Below are 17,317 nucleotides of genomic sequence, written 5' to 3'. Positions count from 1 at the left end.
CTATCAGACCATGTAAAATATCAGTCCCCTTCCTGCTCACAAGCTCCCTTCAGGTCCTGGAAGGCCACAGTGAGGTCTCCTCGCAGCCTTCTCTTCTTCAAGCTGAACAAGCCCAGCTCCCTCAGCCTGTCTTCATAGGAGAGGTGCTCCAGCTCTTTGATCATCCTTGCAGCCCTCCTCTGGGCCTGCTCCAACAGCTCTGCATCTCTCCTGTAGTAGAAGCCCCAGGCCTGGATACAGAACTCCCGCTGGGGCTTCACAAGGGCAGAGCAGATGGGAGAGCTTTTCTCTTGTCACTCAGAGGTTCTGGGCTCTGTTGGAAGGGGTGAGGATATATAGAAGGGGAGCACAGGCCCTTCAGGATGCCTCCCCTCCCCTTGCTCTGTACAACAGCTTTGCTGGAAGATGTGGCGCAGCAGGACACCTGGAGAGGCATCCTTTTATCTTCAAGAAATAACAAATAAACCTGCTTAGAAGCGCCTTTGTGTTTGTTTTGGTGCTTTTGATCCTTCTTTGAAAGGGGAAAATTTGAAAAGAGTTAAACCCTCAGTGAAGAGTACTCGGTGCTTTCAGTTAGAGGCTGTTTTCTTTTTTCCCCCGTTCACCACTAAAATCATTTTGTAGCGCTGATGTAAGTTGTGTAACCACTTGTCAATAATTCAGGGCGAGTTAGATCTGTTTCTGGTAAACTTTCAAAAGATGAACACAAAACCCCAAACCCACTGCTTGGCTGACAACAAGCGAGAAGAGTTTCTCTGTTGTTTTTACTTCCTTGACGAGCTGCTTGCATACGCTTTGCTCAGTGCCCAGTTCTGCTTCTGCTGTTTGCAGCAGAAGGGTTGCACTGAAAACGCTCAGGCACTCACGCTGCCATCACACCTTCTTTCAAATTGCAGGGAGCTGCTGCATCCGTGTGGAGGAGGTGGGAGAAGGGGCCAAAATGTGAAGCATTTCCTGACCGTTCTGCCCAAGTATGGGTTTCAGTGGTGGTTATTTACCGGTGAGTCAGGTTGGGAGCTGAGACAGTGGCGTCATCTGCAGTCGTACGTTCCAAGAACCAGAAATGCTGGTAAATAATTTTCCTGACAGACGAGTGGTAGGGGCACACCGCCCATGGAATCCTGGTGATTAGGGATGCAAATGTGAATTCTGTTCCTCTTTGCTACGCGTTCCTCTGCCGTGTGCTGTCCTTGCCCTTCGGATGATGCTTAGCAAATCCAGGCGTGCTGCTGGCTGTGTCCAACACAAGGTGGAATTCAACATCCGCAGAGAGCGTGGAGAAATTGCTGGCTTCAGCGGTGCAGTGGGATGGCTCTCAGCTGGGGCTTTGGCACTTCTGTAGCCCATTCACCGGAACTCTTGCCTGCAGGTGAGAAGGTAACCAATGCTTTTCAAATAACCTTTTTCCCTGTATATTGCCATCACTTGCTCTCTTCCTGATATTTGCTTCTCTTTGAGAATGCTGAGTTAGGGGCTGTTGCAAAGAGGCACAGGTGTTATTGCAAACTCCTCATCAGTGTTTTTTGCTTTCATTTCCTTGAGGACCTCAGCCTCCCCTTGCAGATTTCCATAGTCTCCCGAGGTCCATAAAGCCCCGGCTTTAATGTGCTCCCTTTACCTTGTTTTTTATACAATGAAAGGCATACATTTGTTTAATGGAGCCGTCACAAATCCCAGCTACAGATGAGCTGCGGTATGTATATTAAAATATATTTTGAGAAGTGAAAATGAAATTCAGAATCAAAGGAAAATTGCCCCGTTGCTTGTTACAGTTCGTATCCAAACGTCACCTGGGAGGAAGCATCCTCCTGTTAGAAGCGTGAATGGTTTGTTAAGAGGGGACCAGTCCTATCTGTGGGGAAATTCTCTGCTGTCTTAAGCCCAAGTGTGAAGAGCGGAAAGGCAAACTAATTAGCAAATTTTAATAACAAAGTAACAGTATATCAGATGGATCGTATGTCTTTTCGCTTTGGATTTATACGGTCGAGCAGTTCCTGTGTCTCCCGGAATGTATAACAAATGAAGGGAAAATCTTTTATTAAGATATCAGAATCAAATTCTGAGAGCAACGGGGACGTATTCAGAGGAGCTCTATGGCTGTGGCAGCTCTAATAGGAAGCGGTCTGGAGGCAGAAAATTGGGAAAACCGCAGGCTTCGAGTGGAAGGATTAACAAAAACCTACAGCAAACTCAATGAAAATCTGAATGGGCATTTCAAAGCCCATAATTACCCAAATGAAAGAGCAACAAAGGAAATCAATGCGCGGGAAAAGGTCATTCAAGATCTGGATGAGGTTTGAAAATAAATATAAAACTGAGCAGATGACGTGTTATGGACAGGTAATTGGTATCCAGGAGTTGGACTCTGTGTTGGCCCCCAGTACAGGAAGGACGTGGAGCTCATGGAGCGGGTCCAGAGGAGGGCACTGAGATGAGCAGAGGGCTGGAGCAGCTCTCCTATGAGGAAACGTTGAGGGAACTGGGCTTGTTTAGCTTGGAGAAGAGAAGGCTCCAAGGAGACCTCATTGTGGCCTTCCAGTGCTTGAAGGGAGCGTAGAAACAGGAGGGGGAACGGCTGTTTGTGAGGGTGGATGGTGATAGGACAAGGGGGAATGGTTTTAAACTGAGACAAAGCAGGTTTAGGTTGGATCTTAGGAGGAAGTTTTTCCCCCAGAGGGTGGTGAGGCACTGGCACAGGTTGCCCAAGGAGGCTGTGGATGCCCCAGCCCTGCAGGCATTCAAGGCCAGGCTGGATGTGGCTCTGGGCAGCCTGGTCTGCTGGTTGGTGACCTGCACACAGCAGGAGTTGGAACTGGATGAGCACTGTGGGCCTTTTCAACCCAGGCCATTCTGTGATTCTATGATTCTATGTTCCTTGTGAGTCCCTTTCAACTTGGTACATTCTGTGCTTCTCTATGGGGGCTGTGGAATGGAACTTCTGCCCATGGAACTGGAATGGGAGGAGTGGGAAGGGGGCAAGGGGAGAGACATCCTCCTGTGATGTGCTCTGTGTTTCTAAGCCCTTTAAATGCATAACTTCTGCACAGCAGGAATGTGGCTCTTGGCAAAGAATGGATGCTGTAAATAGGAATTTGTGGAAGTTTATTGGGCTTGCCATCCAGATCCATACATTGCCATTGTTGGGGCATAGAAAAAACCCTCGTGTAGCAAGGCAAGATATGTTTAGTGGTCATGTAAGTGGTCAGTGGTTGAGTTTCATGAAGTTTCTCTTTATTGCAGCATAAGTGAGCGTGTTTCTTCTCTGTGTGTTTCTTGAGGGCAGCCAGCTGTAGGAAGTGGGAAACACTGAAGGATTGCAGACAGAGCAGAGTTGCAGGAAGCTGTTGCAGGGCGAACAGTAGTGCTCCTCAGAACTCCCTGTGTTTTCATCTCATGGATTTGTTGAATGGTTTGGGTTGAATTGTTGAATGAAGGGACCTTCAAGCTCACCCAGTCCCAACCCCTGCCATGGGGACACCTTTCTTTTGGGGCTGCTCAGGGCCCACCCATGGCCTTGGGAACTGCCATGGATGGAGCGTCCACAGCTCTCTGGGCAGCAGTGCCCCGGCCTCACCACCCTCTGAATACAGAATTTCCATGTAACATCTAACCTAAATCTCTCTTCTTTTAGTTTAAAACTGTCTCCCCACATTCTGTGATCTCATCTTTCATCCCTCTCTCCTGTGTCTTTAATTCATGAAAACAAGTAATTAGAGACCAAGCACATGTCAGAGTGATGATATACAGATACAGCTGGAGCATTTTTTGTTAAATATAATAGGATAATGTCACAAATGGGCTCCCTTTGCTCTAGATTTCTCCAGACCCCATCTATCTTTAGATGGAAATACAGCTGCGCAGCGGTCTCCTGGCTGATGGAGGAATGGGGAGGGAGCTTCTCTAGTTCATGTAAGCACATTATTTATGAACGTGCCATGGAGAATGGCAGTGCTGCAAAACACAATGCTAATCCTATCATATCCCTGTGCTTCATTACAATTAGATGCTGTTTGCTTGTTCTTTCCTTCAGACCTTTCCCACCCTGCTCTTGTCGATGCGTTGGGTCTCGGTTTTGGATGCTGCGGTGGTCTGTGCAAATGATGGGGTAATAATGGATGAATGACAGGGTAGAAGCAATCCAGCAGCTATTTTGCATGTTAAATATGAAGGACAGATAAATTTTACAGCTGTTAGCAATGATGAGAGCATTCACAGACAAGTAGACAGTCATGAAAAAGAATAAAACTCACTCAGTGTGTACCACTTATCACCTATTGTCAGTGCTGTGACTATGCAACATGGGGTAAATAATTTCAGTAAGTACTGAAATCTTGTTAAAAATTTAATTAACTCATTAGCAGCCTGATAAATATCTCCTGGCAGCTGGTGGAACTTCTGCTGGGAGGCACACGAGGGGCACCCACCTCAGCTGCTTGTCCTGCAGATATCATGGGAGCTTCCTTCTAACACTGCTAAGTGTTCCCATCCCAAAGCTGCCAGCAGGATGGAAATAAAGAATACACACAGCTGCCTAATTCTTTGCTGTTTCTATGGGTAAGTCAGCAGAGGAAGTGATAGCCGTGACACAAAGATAGGAATGGAGACCAGTGAAATTACTCTTATTTTGTATTTTGGTGGTGCAGCATTTCTGGAAAATACGTTGGATGCTTCCCTCCTCCAATCTGCACGACTTCATCAAATACACTGACTTGTGTGTCTTTCAAAGAGAGCCCCCCCCAGTGTGTGGAATATTGACAGAATTAAGGAAATGAGTTGCCTGGAGAGGTGGCGGATGTCCCTGCAGACAGCCAAGGTCAGGCTGGATGGGCTCTGAGCACTGATGGAGCTGTGGGTGTCCCTGTCCAGTGCAGGCAATGGGACAGACTGCCTCTGAGGGTCCCTTCCAACTCAAACAGTTGCTATGATTCTGTGCATCCATCCTCCATCACCCAGGTGTGGCAGCCCCAGTCCTGCAGCCCCCATCGCACCGTGCTGCGCCTGAGCCTTTGTGTGGCTTCGTTTGCTCAGGCTTTAATAATGGAAGGGAAAGAGAACTGTTCCTTATGTAACAGTGCGATGGCATCAGTAGAAAACAAGCCGCATCCTTGCGGTGCATCCTTGCACCAGGGTCAACTTCATGCTGAAGTGCTGGAGCCCTCACATTGATGGTGTAGTTGGAGCAGCTGTAGGCATTGCATGCACTTGGGTCATGAAACTCAGCCCCATGTGCATTCACGGATCCTTGTGAGCTGATCATTTTTGCCCTTTCTTTAATGGCTTAGTAAATACCAGATACTTTTTTTTTTTTTTCTTTTCCTTTTTTTTTTTTTTTCCCAGCAAGTTTCATCTTCCCTTTTCAAAAAATGGTGCTGGTGACCTCAGCACTTTGTTGCAGAAATGTATTTGCAATGCTGACTTCACAGTCAGAGGATATGTTTGTTGTCATGTGCACAAGTTTTGTTACGTAACCTGGCCTTCAGTTTTTGCAGTCTGTGCTGTAAGATGCTTTATGTTCTACCAAATGCCCGTGGTGCTGGGCTGGGAGTTTGTAGTCAGGTAGGTTTTTCCTCCAATTTTTTTTATTTTTATTTTTTCCCCCAGCTGAAATTTTCTTTAAAAAAAATTGGGACTTCTGCTTGCATTCCTGCACTTTTGGGAGCTGCTTAATTCATTAGCGATGATTACTGATTGGTTGGACAAAGCAGGAAGCAGTGTCTCTGGAGCTCTGTTACAGTGAAGTATTTTAGGGGAGAATTCAGCAGAAGTGACACGGGGTTACTTATAGCTCGCAGCCCTTTGTCACCTTTGTGCAATCCTACGCCTTTCAAAAGATGTCCTACTTTTGGCAAGCGTGATGTGGAGCAGCCCAGCTTTTATGCTGTCTTTTCTCAGGCGCTTGCCTGTTTTTGTGCTATGGAAATGCTTTGTTTTAAGGGCTGCCGAGTAGGGTTGGAAAAGGATTTTAATGTCATTTCGCCTCTCTAACGTGTGGTTTGTTGCATTGCATGTGGCCTCGAGGCATGGCAATGTCACCTATTGCCACCGGCGCAGTCCTTGGTGGCCAAAGGCAGGTTCTGTAGGTACAGCTGAGCAGGGTGCAGCACAGCACGGCCCTCCAGGGGTATTTGGGTTCCAGGGGAGCCCAGCTTGCTGGCAAGGAGCAGGTTTGTGCTTTCCACCCACACCTCAAAGCGGTTGCAGACACGACGCCTTTGCTCATGAGATGCCACCAGCTGAACGGAGGGAGCAAAGTCATCAGTGCCCTCCATTTTAGCAGAGCCACTATTAATATCTGTGATTTAATAGCAGCGTTGTGGTCTTGTTTCTGCAGCCCTTGCCTCCTGGAGCTCCCCATGGCCTGTGCTTTTTAATTAGTTTCTCCTCACATTACTCCACGGGGGAGCTGAGCTCCCTGACCCCTCCTGATTTCCCCATTCCTCTGTGCCGTTGCGTCCACACGCTCCTTACAGAAGACTCCATTTTCCCTTTACCAAGATGAGCTCACACCCATTTCAGCAGCATGAGATTGCCCTTTCCCTCCCCATTTAAATATAATTGATCACCACTCTTTCTTTTTTTAACACACCCTCTGTATCTAGGGCACAAGATAGTAGGTACCTGGTGCATAATTTTTCTGCAGTTCCTTGTAGCAAGGATATGGTTTGTGAGAGGTGAAACAAAGCAGCTCGGGATGTTTGTGTTTATTCCAGAGGCAATGTATAGGAAATGTGGGTACAAAATGAAACCCTGTCTGATTTTCCTTGCCAACAAATTAACAGCTTTTTATTTTGGAGCATCTCCCACTGGGTCCTTCTGAACTTTGAGTTTTGCAAGCTTCCTCCTGCAGATGCCTTTGTTGCAGAGCTAATGTTACAGGAGCTCTCTGCAGCTCGCTTCAAGGAGAAAAGCCTAAAGGAGAGTGTATGTAGGAATTACATAATGGAAAAGCAGATCTGACTTTCTGTGGTAAAGCAAAAAGGAATGATGTGTTGGTTAACTGCTGCTGAAAGGCTGCCCCAGCACCCCAAAACACAAAGTGGTATTGGCACATGGTGCCAGGCTCAGGGTGGGTTCTAAGGACAGGTCTTTATTGAAAGAAAATGGAGGCCCTTTAAAGTCCTTTTGTTCCTCCAGTGCATTGCTTGGTGAATGCAGCTGAATGGGAGTGACCAGCCAGGAAGGGGATAGATAGTTGAGATAGTTGAGAAAAAACTGTCGTAGGTAGATGGAGTTTTAAAAAACGTGGCTTTGTAGTTGTTATGGATGGAATAGGACTTGGCAGCTCGGGCTTTGAGTAACAGCTGGGTTTCAGGTAGATGGTGCCAGGGTTGGAGTGCATCCTGTGGGGCTCAGGAGCATCCAGTGGAAATGTGGAGCATCCTATAGGACCGAGCAGCATCCTATGGGAATGAGGAGCATCCTGTGGGAATGAGGAACAGTGTAAGTCTCCCAGCAGCACCCACATCCGTGCTGCCCATTCCCCTCTAATCTAAAACACATTGCCTTTATGTGCACTTGGTAGCTGGGTAGCTCAGGGAGCTTGGAAATGCCTTACAAAATCACAGTTATCGCACTGAACAATCCTCTTGTTTAACTTTTTATTTTTGCACAACACTTACGTGAGGAAGTGCCTTTATGAAGAAGTCACGCACAGTTTCCATCTCCAGGATGCCCTGCAAGCTATGCCATGCAAAACCCAAGGAGAACTGGGCGAGGGCACCGTGCTTGCTTGGAGTTTGGCGAAAGGAAGCGCACGTGCTTCTCTTGCTGATGTACTGTTAGCTCTGCAGACGTGCATTTCAGTATTCCTGTTGAGCTGTAAAGTGCTGTCAGTGCTGGCAGACCTCATTATAAATAGCACAGCCCAAGTTGTGCATGCCTTATGCTTTCACTTCACTATGGAGCTGCAAAATTTCTTGCAAACAATGGTGAACGCTACTTGTGCATGGACTAGACTTGAAGCTGGAGGTTTGGCCTCGCTCACGGGTGCTCTGAATTTCTTTCCAAAGGTACAGAGTATTGGTAGCTTCCCATACAGCCCTGTGGAGCCTGCTTAGCATGGTTTGGTGTCTCAGGTTACTTCTTGGGAGCAAGAAGCAGTAATTAATGCTGCATCGAGCTGCTAAGGTTTTTCTTCCTGCTGTGATTCATTTTTGTGCTTTGAGCTTCTATGTGGTGCTTGAGAGCGTGGTGGCAGTTCTTGTTCCTAGCAGGCTGGCATTTAAGGGCAGGATATTGCTGCGTGCTGTCCTATAGGGAATCAGATGTTATCTAGAGATTAGATTGCATTAATTTAGGGTCAGAAATTTGTTTTACCACAGATAATACTTGATCTCGGGCAAGGAGCCTAAATTCTCTTCCTGGTTTTGTTCTAAGCCTGTATTCTTTTTCCTCGTCAGAATAGCAGAGCTTTATTTGAATCTGAGTATGAGACTTCAGCCGTATCCATACTCTGTACCCCCGGGCAGGCACAGCAACCTCCCGGGTTAGTCACACACTTTTTTTTCTCCTTAATGGTCTCCATACCATTTCCTTAACACCACTGTCTTGCTCAAAGTGGCCTGGGGAGCCAAAATCATCCTTGTGTCCTGCTTCGAGCAAACAGCTTCTAAAATAGGATGGTCTGGAGGAGGGAGAAGGGTTTGTCTTCAGTTCTCTTATGAGGAAGAACTGCAGACAGCAGAATTTGGGTACAAGGGTTTTTCTGCTCAGACGTGTCATCAGCACTCCTGGTTTTGGAAGACTTACAGAACCATAGAATTGAGTTGGAAGGGACCTTTAAAGGCCATCTGGTCCCACTCCCTGTGGTGAACAGAGACCCTACAGCTCCATCAGTGCTCAGAGCTCCATCCAGCTTGACCTTGGTTGTCTGCAGTAATGGGGCAAGTTTCTGTCTCCAGAGGACAGGAAGGCATTTCCAGGAGAATAGGGTATCAATGTCCAGAGAAACGTTCCTGAAACAGCTGGAGTTTTGGGTTGACCTCATTGGAACACAAGATGATGGTGGCCTCTTCCCACCATCACTGTGGGTGGAGGGACCTAGAGCATCTGGGATGGGTTGGGATGAGTTGGGTTGGATGTGGTGGGATGGGATGCTGCCTTGTTCTCTGCTGCAAGACCAACCTGAAAGCTGCAGACCACCTTTAGCTCACAATGGAAGGGGAAGTTTTTCTGTATTCATTCCACAGGGCCTGAGGCACAAGACATTTTTCTAATGTCTGTTTCTATAAAATACTGTTTGTTTTCTATTGTTAGTTGTAAATAGGGAACATGCAGCTCTCTCCTGCCCATGATCTTGGAGCTCTTTTTTCCAGTGTGTGGCAGAGCAGGCACCAGGCAGTTGAGCTCTCAGGGAAGTGTGGTCTGGGCTAAATTGTGGCCATTTTGGCAAGACAATGCATCAAGAAACCGCATGTATTTGTATTGTGTCAGAGTATGCTGGCTATTTTTACCCTAATTCTTGTACTTTTTTTTTTGAGAGGTAGCAGCCTTCTGTTTGTGCTTGGAAGGCCGCAGCATTCCTGCAATATCTAACTTTGCACAAGCAATGCTGCCCTTTGAGGAACCATTAACTTGTGCTGGGGTTTCACAGGGCTTCATTCCACCAAAGCTTGGAAATTTCCTCCTTTAGCCCATCCCTCTTTGACTCAGCAAAGAGAGCCTCTTAGCATTAACACCCACTGACTAATTAGTAGATCTTAAGGCACTGTGCTGGTTTAGCTCATCCTGAGGGTTGCCTTATGGTGATGGGGAATGAGCTTCAGTGATGCTCCAGCAAAAGTAAGGCCAAACCTGGCACCGATGGGACAGTTGATGGGACAATCACCTCGTTCTTGTGTCCAGAAGAGCCACAGCCAAGTGCTTAGAGGCAGAGTCACAATGAGTAGTGCTCAAAAGAGGTATTCAGTGGTGTGATCCCAACCCAGAACCACAGGGTGGTTGGGGCTGGAGACACCCCGAGTCCCTCTGCTCCCACTCAGGCGGCTTTTGGTAAAATGCCAGGGTGAGATCCAGAGCTAACAAGAAATAAAAGCAATGATGACCTTAAATTGTACCTGCATCCCTGGCTTGAATGGATGAGAAAGCCCAAAGGAGACTACTTACCGCAGCCATTGTGTTGGAAGATGTTTTTCACTGTCAAATTCAATTAAAACATCATTTTGATTGAGTGAGGGAAGAATGGCCATTCCTGAAATTCCCATCAGGTCGGCATGCTATTTATTTACTTATTCTATGGACAGGCTGCACGACAATGGCAGCCACAGATTTTTGAAGGCTTTCATTCCTTTCTGCTGATGTCCAAAGTGCCAAATAACAGAGGTAGCATTGCGCTGTGACTGATGTCCCAAGGTTTGACCAACTCTTGGTGCTTCCCCTCTCCTGTACCTGCCCCTGCTGGGTGCCTCGCTGCTGCCGTTTGTCACCGCCTTCATCGCCGTGTAGATAAGCACGTGCTATTTCCTAGCACCAATTATTAGATCAGCAGATGCTCAGGGGAGTACTTATTAGAGAATGTCATGTTAGCAGTCCCAAGGTGTAATTATGCTTGCAGATTTCTCTTGCTTTAGCCGTGTTGACAACATGCTTAGATTAAGGAGAGGAGGAGGTGCTTTGTGCAGCTGCGATGGGAGCACGAAGCTGACTCCCTGTGAGCTCTGCACAGACCTGGGCATGCTCATATCTAAATGGAGCTTGGTTTGTGCAGTGTGTTCCTTCTTACCCTAAATCAAGGGGTTTCACTTCTGCTGTTCTTCTAAGGCTGAAGTTTATGCATCTCTTGGTAGGTGATGCAAAAAATGACTGCATGTGCGTGTAGATGTGGTCCATAGGGACATGGTTTAGTGGGCAGTGCTGGTGGTAGTGGGTGGATGGACTTAGAGGTGTGTTCCAACCTTGATGACTCTGTGACTCTATGACTTCATCAGGCAATCCCAGTGAAACAGCCTTAGAAGAATAAACAAAACTCAGCTTGCTTTGTTGCAAGTTTTAGGGTATGGTATGTCATTAAAAAAATACCCAGATAAAAATGGGGATCTTGCTAGGGGATATTTAGAGCAAAATTAGGATTTTAGGAAAGAGCCTTTAGTGTGTGAAACATCAAGCTCCTCTCAGAACAGGCTAACAATGAATTGCTGAAGTGCTGAATTTCTGTTTAAGCAGGAACAAATGCTCAAAATATATTTTAAAGTATTTTGACAGATACTAAAGTAATCAGCGTGAAAGTTAGTAATTATCTTATGTCTGTGATTTTAAATTTTTTTTATATAGCAGGACCCCTGGTTGCTCCATAATAAGAAACCTTTCTGTTCCTTTTGGTTTTCAATTGAGTCTCAGTTAAACACAATTATAGTTTTGTGGGGTTGTTTAGCAGTGTGTACAAATGGATGGAAACCCCTTATTCTGTCGCCTCTGAAAGCTTCCACATGATCTTGTAACTCATTGCAGAGTGCTTAGATGATTCCCAAAGCTTGGAAATAGCAATTACTAACTGGGACAAGAGCCAGCTTAAATTAAAACTGGCTGTAGCCTCTTCCATGCATTGCTCTTCTGACAAAAGGTGTGTGAGCAAACTGCTGCATGGACAGCCTGGTCTGGTGGTTGGCGACCCTGCCAATGGCAGAAGGTTTGAGACTAGATGATCTTCGAGGTCCTTTTCAACCCAGGCCATTCTGTGATTCCATCATTCTGTCATTCTTTGGCTTATTGAAGTGCTCTGTGCAATGTTTTCATCTATAGGTTTGCACATGAATTCTGAATCTCACTGAGGTTAGGTGCACTCCAAAGAGCCTTGCATCTCGGTGTCAGGTTCGGTGCTGAAATCCAGCACTGGATTTATGAATGAATAAATAAATTAAATCAATCAGCAATAGTACTTGGCAGTTCAGAAGACTTCTCACTTTGGAGTGTCAGCCCCTTTGGGATCATGTTCTTCCATCAAACCCATGTATTTGCTTTGTGCTGAAAGCGTCTGGCTAGCAAAGGCGTGGAGGCATATGTACTGCAAAATAATACTGCAAATAGTAATGATAATAATAATTTTAAACGTATTAGGATGTAGGGATTTCCCACTAAGGCCAGGACCACAGGCTGGCACTGGCCTGCCCAGTCCGTGCTGGCTGTGTTGGAACTCTGGACACCACACGTTGGGTTTGCCTTCCTTGGATGTGCCAATCATTGGAGTTGAAAGAGACCCTTAAAGTCTTATAATCCAACTCCCCTGCAACAAACAGGGACACCTACAGCTCAGTGTATGAGTATTTCAGCTGACCAACTCCAGAGGTAAGGCTGATCAGCAGCAGTGAGACCAAGGTCTTCCCAAAGCCTCCATCACTGTTCTGTAGTCAGCTGCAGAGAAGGAGCCTACATGGACCTTGTGTGACCTGCATAAAAAGAAACGCACAGATTTTGCTCAATGAACCCAGTTTGAGTCAAGCCAGACTTCTCTGCTCTCACAAGAAATAAAACAATTTGGTCTCAAAAAGAGTGATGGGTACAGTGGTGGAAAAATGAGAAAGGGAGGAGAACAGGATAAAATTAGAAGTAAAATAAAGGAAATGAATTGGAATCAAATGGTACTTGCAGTGTGATTTCAGCATAGCAGTGGATCAGTTAGGAATAAGGTTTGCCTCTGGACATTGGCTGAAAGTATTTGGGCTGGGTTGCTCCTGAGTGTGGCTTTCTTTGCTTGTTTTCCCCTGTTTTTTCCACATTTCCCCAGTGCCTTCCCCTTTTCACTCATATATTTCTCAGTGCTTTTTCTTCCATTTTCCCTCATGCTCTTTTCCCCTTCTCTTTCCCTTTGGGACTGTTCTTCAAAACTAGCTTTGTAATTCTTTGTGCATCCTCAACTCCAGTGGCCAGTAATGTGTTCGACATTTTCTCTGCCGTGCAGCATTGCTTGTTACCTGGCATTTGTAGGTATTGATTACAGTGTGAAATGTGTAATTCATTACTTAGCTGTCCACTGTAATTTTAGGTTTTGCCTGAATATTTAATTGGGACACGAGCTTCTGATATTTCAGGATGTACTGAACAGAAATGTAATTGATTCTCAGGCTTGCTGCTGCAGCAGTGCCAAGTTATTATATCATAAAGGCAGGACACAAAACTGCCTTTAACCCAGTGCTGGCTGCAGCCAGCTGCTGGGTCTGGCTTTGGCATAAGGCAGGCTCCAATTTAGCAATTTCCCAGCCCTGCTGGAAATCACCCCATGTTAGGGTGTGCTTCTGCCACGAGCATCCGCACGGTTGCCATTGGCTTTGGATAGCTTTGCTGCCCATCCATCCGGCTGCTGCAGTTGTTCTGCTGGGTTTGGATCCTGCAAGTCATCCAGGATATTTTTGGAGTAATCTTCTGGTCTGGGATGAGGCTGAGGTGCTCAGAGCAGACAGGGCTTAGTTAGTGGGGTGATGCTGGCACACAGCGCACAACTGATGCACAGCCCTTCTCCTGCCTGGTTCTGCTCACATCGCCTCTCTTCTGCTCACCTGGCTCTTCCTTACATTTTCAAGTCTCCAGAAAGCTGAGTTTATGGTTTTTTTTTGCTTACCAATAGCTTTCCTGACAACTTCCTCATGCTGGAGAAAATTCAAAATTGCAGCTGGGAGGGATGTGGCTATGATATAAGCATTCTCCTTTCCTTTTCCACTGAATTGTGGTGACCTCAGAGGGATTTCCTCACCTGGGAGAAGGATGAGGATAAAACTGAGCCTCTGCTAGGAAGCAGCCTGTGTTTCTTTGTGCCATCTCTGCATTAATTGCTGCAGAAATAATGCTGGAGGGCATTTTGTATGAGTTTTCTCCATTCTTAGGTAGAGAGAAACGTCTCCTACAGTGTGTTCCTATGACAGCAGCAGGGCAGGAGTCCAGCTGGGTGATAGCTGTGGAGCTTACAGGTTGGCCAACACCGGTCCTTGGGGCTCCAGCTGATGTCCCTTCCACACTGTCCCTCAAGCTTGGGATTTGTGGTGGAAAGAGGAAACATGCAAAGGCCACAAAATTGGCTTATAATGTTACAGACTCTTACATAAGCAAAGAATTAAGTATACACAGGTATGTTGGCTTCAACTTGCAACTTCCTTCTTAGAAGAAATGTTGTTGAATGTTAATTCCCTGCTAAGGAATTCCAGTCCTGCAGAATTAAGCCTCTTGTCCTCCTGCACCCACGTGTTCCTTTGGCATCCAACCCCACTGTCTCTGCACTCCGTGTGAGCTACTGCAGGCACAGCACAGATCCCTTTCATTTGTCTTTTCCTACACTGAGTTTATCTTTTTTCCGTGTTCCTTCTGCTTTCTGGAACACTTTTCCAACTTTTCATCAGTCTGTTAGATCACAATAGAATCACAGAATGGGTTGGAAGGGACCTCAAGGACCATCAGGCTCCAACCTCCCTGTCGCATGCAGGGCTGCCAGCCTCCACATCTAATGAATGCAACAGTTGCATAGTTTGCATTTCTAAGGAGACTGATCACCAAGTGGTGATGCTGTGTCCTGCTATGTCCATTTTCACTGTCCTTTGCTTCTGTTTTTGCATCTTTTCCCATGAAATGGAGATCCTGACCCTACGAGTGGCTCTGCCTCAGCCGTCCTTTTGGGACGGGATGTGGAGCAGCAGGTCATCCTGTGAACTTAGCATCCAAATCTTCGCAGTCATGTGAGGTACTCAGCAGGAAAACAAGGCAGAACGCAGCCTTTCTCAACACTGAGCATTGGTGGGGAAGATGTCTGTGCTGAGCTGAGCCCATCCAGGGCCCTTGTGAGGAGTACTGGGCTTCAGCCCTGTGCCTGCCAAAGCTCTGTGAGGAATGGGATGTGCACATTAGGTTGCAAAGGGAAACTGTCTGGGATGTCTGGGATGTCTGACCAGCAGGGTTACCTTTAGCTTCTAGGTAGTCTTTGCAGTGGGGTTACAAAGCACACGATTGACTCTGATTTCTCACATTTGAAAGAGAAAATGCCAAATCTCTGCCACTGGTGTAATTGCGCTGTGATTACCAAGTATGGAAACCATCTCATGCACATTTCTCATCCAGCTCGTTTACATCCAGGCTGTTTGCAGAAGCACAGAAGGAAGGAAGGCAGATGCTTGAGTTCTCGGGCTATGGGCTTCTTGAAGACAAAAAAAGTTACCTTGCATGTGAATTATCCAGTTGAAAGCACGTTGCAGGAAAAAAAAAAAACCCACAGCTGGATCAGGCCATACAGTTAAGTTTAACCCTGTAACCTCTGGTCTCTGACTGGATTCCATGCCCCCAGGGTTACAGGGCTTTTGCTGGGGTGCTGATGCAGTGAAACCTCCTCGATGTGGGGTTGTGTCTCTTCCAAAAGTGGGAGCAGACAACATTTCTTGGTATTCTATGTTAGCTTTTAAGTCTTCCTTCCTTTCTTAAGGAGACAGAGTTCGGTCTCTTCCTCTCTGCTCTGCAGTAAGCATTTCAATAACCACCTGAGGGGTTTGCTGTTTCTCTCTGCCCTGCTCATCTAACACGCGAATCCTTTTCCCTCTGTAAATGCAATCCAGGGCTGCTCTATGTTCCTCAGCACCCTGACACCTGACACACAAATTAAACAGCCTGCTAATTATATGCTGAAAGCCAGCCTGGCTGCTTATTCAGGTCTCCACTCCAGCTGTGGAAAAGCATCCTTTAGCTAATTACACTCCTGCATCCGTCTCTCCTGAGCTGTTCCAGAGCCAAAGCAGCAAACACTGAGAGCCACCCTGCTGCAGGGACAGGTTGGATACTTGGAAACATTTCTTCTCATAAAGAGCAGTGATGCAGTGGTACAGCTGCCCGGGGAGGTGGTGGGGTCACCATCCCTGGAGGGGTTCCAGAACCATGGGGATGTGGCACTGAGGGATACATTGAGCATGGTGGGATGGGCTGGGATGACAGTTTGCTGGCCACTTTGATGCCACCTGGGGTTGCAAGCTTCAGCCGTCCCCTGGTTGTTCCTGGGGTGGCTGGGTCGTGTGGTTACAGTGTGAAGTCAGTATGAAGACAATGCTTCCTGGCTGCCTTTGGGTGCGGATAGTTGTTAAGTGTGGGCTTGGCTCTGGGCAGCCTGGTCTGAGTCACAGAATCACACAGAATCACAGAATGGCCCGGGACCTCAAGGATCATGAATTTCCAACCCCCTGCCACACGCAGGGCCACCAACCTCCACATTTAATTCCAGCCCAGGCTGCCCAGGGCCTCATCCAACCTGGCCTTGAACACCTCCAGGGATGGGGCATCCACCATCATCTGGTGGTTGGCAACCCTGCACATAGCAGGGGGGTTGAAACTAGATGATCATTGTGGTCCTTTTCAACCCAGGCCATTCTATGATATGATATGATAGTGCATTGAAGGGGATTGGAAGCTGCTCCCTAGGAGTTCCTAGGAGGCAGAATGCAGTGTGCTCTGCTTCGGTGTTCATCTTCCTTTGCTGGATATGAGGTGAAAATGCATCTCGTGTCTGCTCACGTGTGAATCCCAGAGTCCCCTGAGCCTTTGCTTGTTGCACAATAAGCTGCTCATGCTGGGACTCTCGTTGGGGCAGCCCAGGAGTGCTAAAATTTATCTACATGGAGCTGTTTGCAGGATCAAGCTTAGGCTGTGCAAAACCCAAACTTATTAAATTGCAATATAAATGTGTCAAAAACAAAAAAGTTCTTTAATGTGTCTGGAAACAGACCTTAGCTGAGCTAATTTTAAGCATTTGTGAGCTTAGTCTAATTCCTTTGGTAGGATTTCTCACTGTCTCAGGCACAGGAGGAATGATGTTGGTGCAGTATCTGAGGATGTGACGTTTGGGAGCATCGTAGACATTCATATACACTCATAACATTTGGTTAAGTTGTGAAGTTTTAATGGTGCAGTGACTCCTTGGGAGCCATGGAGGTATTTTGGAAACAGACATCATCTTTTCTTTTTGTATAGAATGGTAAGCACTTGGAAATAGAAAAGCTCTTAAGAGCACGTTTAGGTTTTAGCACGGCTTTGTGTACCACCTCGCTTTTGGTTTCAGTTTCTGAGGCTCCCAAGAAACGTGGTATTTTTGGACTATAACATGAAAGCAATAGCTGGAAAATGATTGCAGCAATCTGCACAGAAGCCCTCAAACAAGAGGAGCATTTCTTGCCGTTCTGTGCTCATAGCTCTGCCAACAGTAACCATTTCCTTGCAGACTTTGTGAGGTGTCTTTTAACTCCCAGCCTTCAAAAGCAAGTTCTAGAATCTCTGTTTGCTCAGGAAAGCTTGTGTTAGTGGAGCCCTCAAGCACTGCAGATGAGCAAAAGCAAATTCGTGCTTGACTCTGGAATTGTTTCTTCCT

This window comes from Tetrao urogallus, assembly GCF_951394365.1.
Source record: "Tetrao urogallus genome assembly, chromosome: 2".
Lineage (NCBI taxonomy): Eukaryota > Metazoa > Chordata > Aves > Galliformes > Phasianidae > Tetrao > Tetrao urogallus.
The sequence above is the reverse complement of the archived record's forward strand: the minus strand, read 5'-3'. Positions refer to the sequence as shown.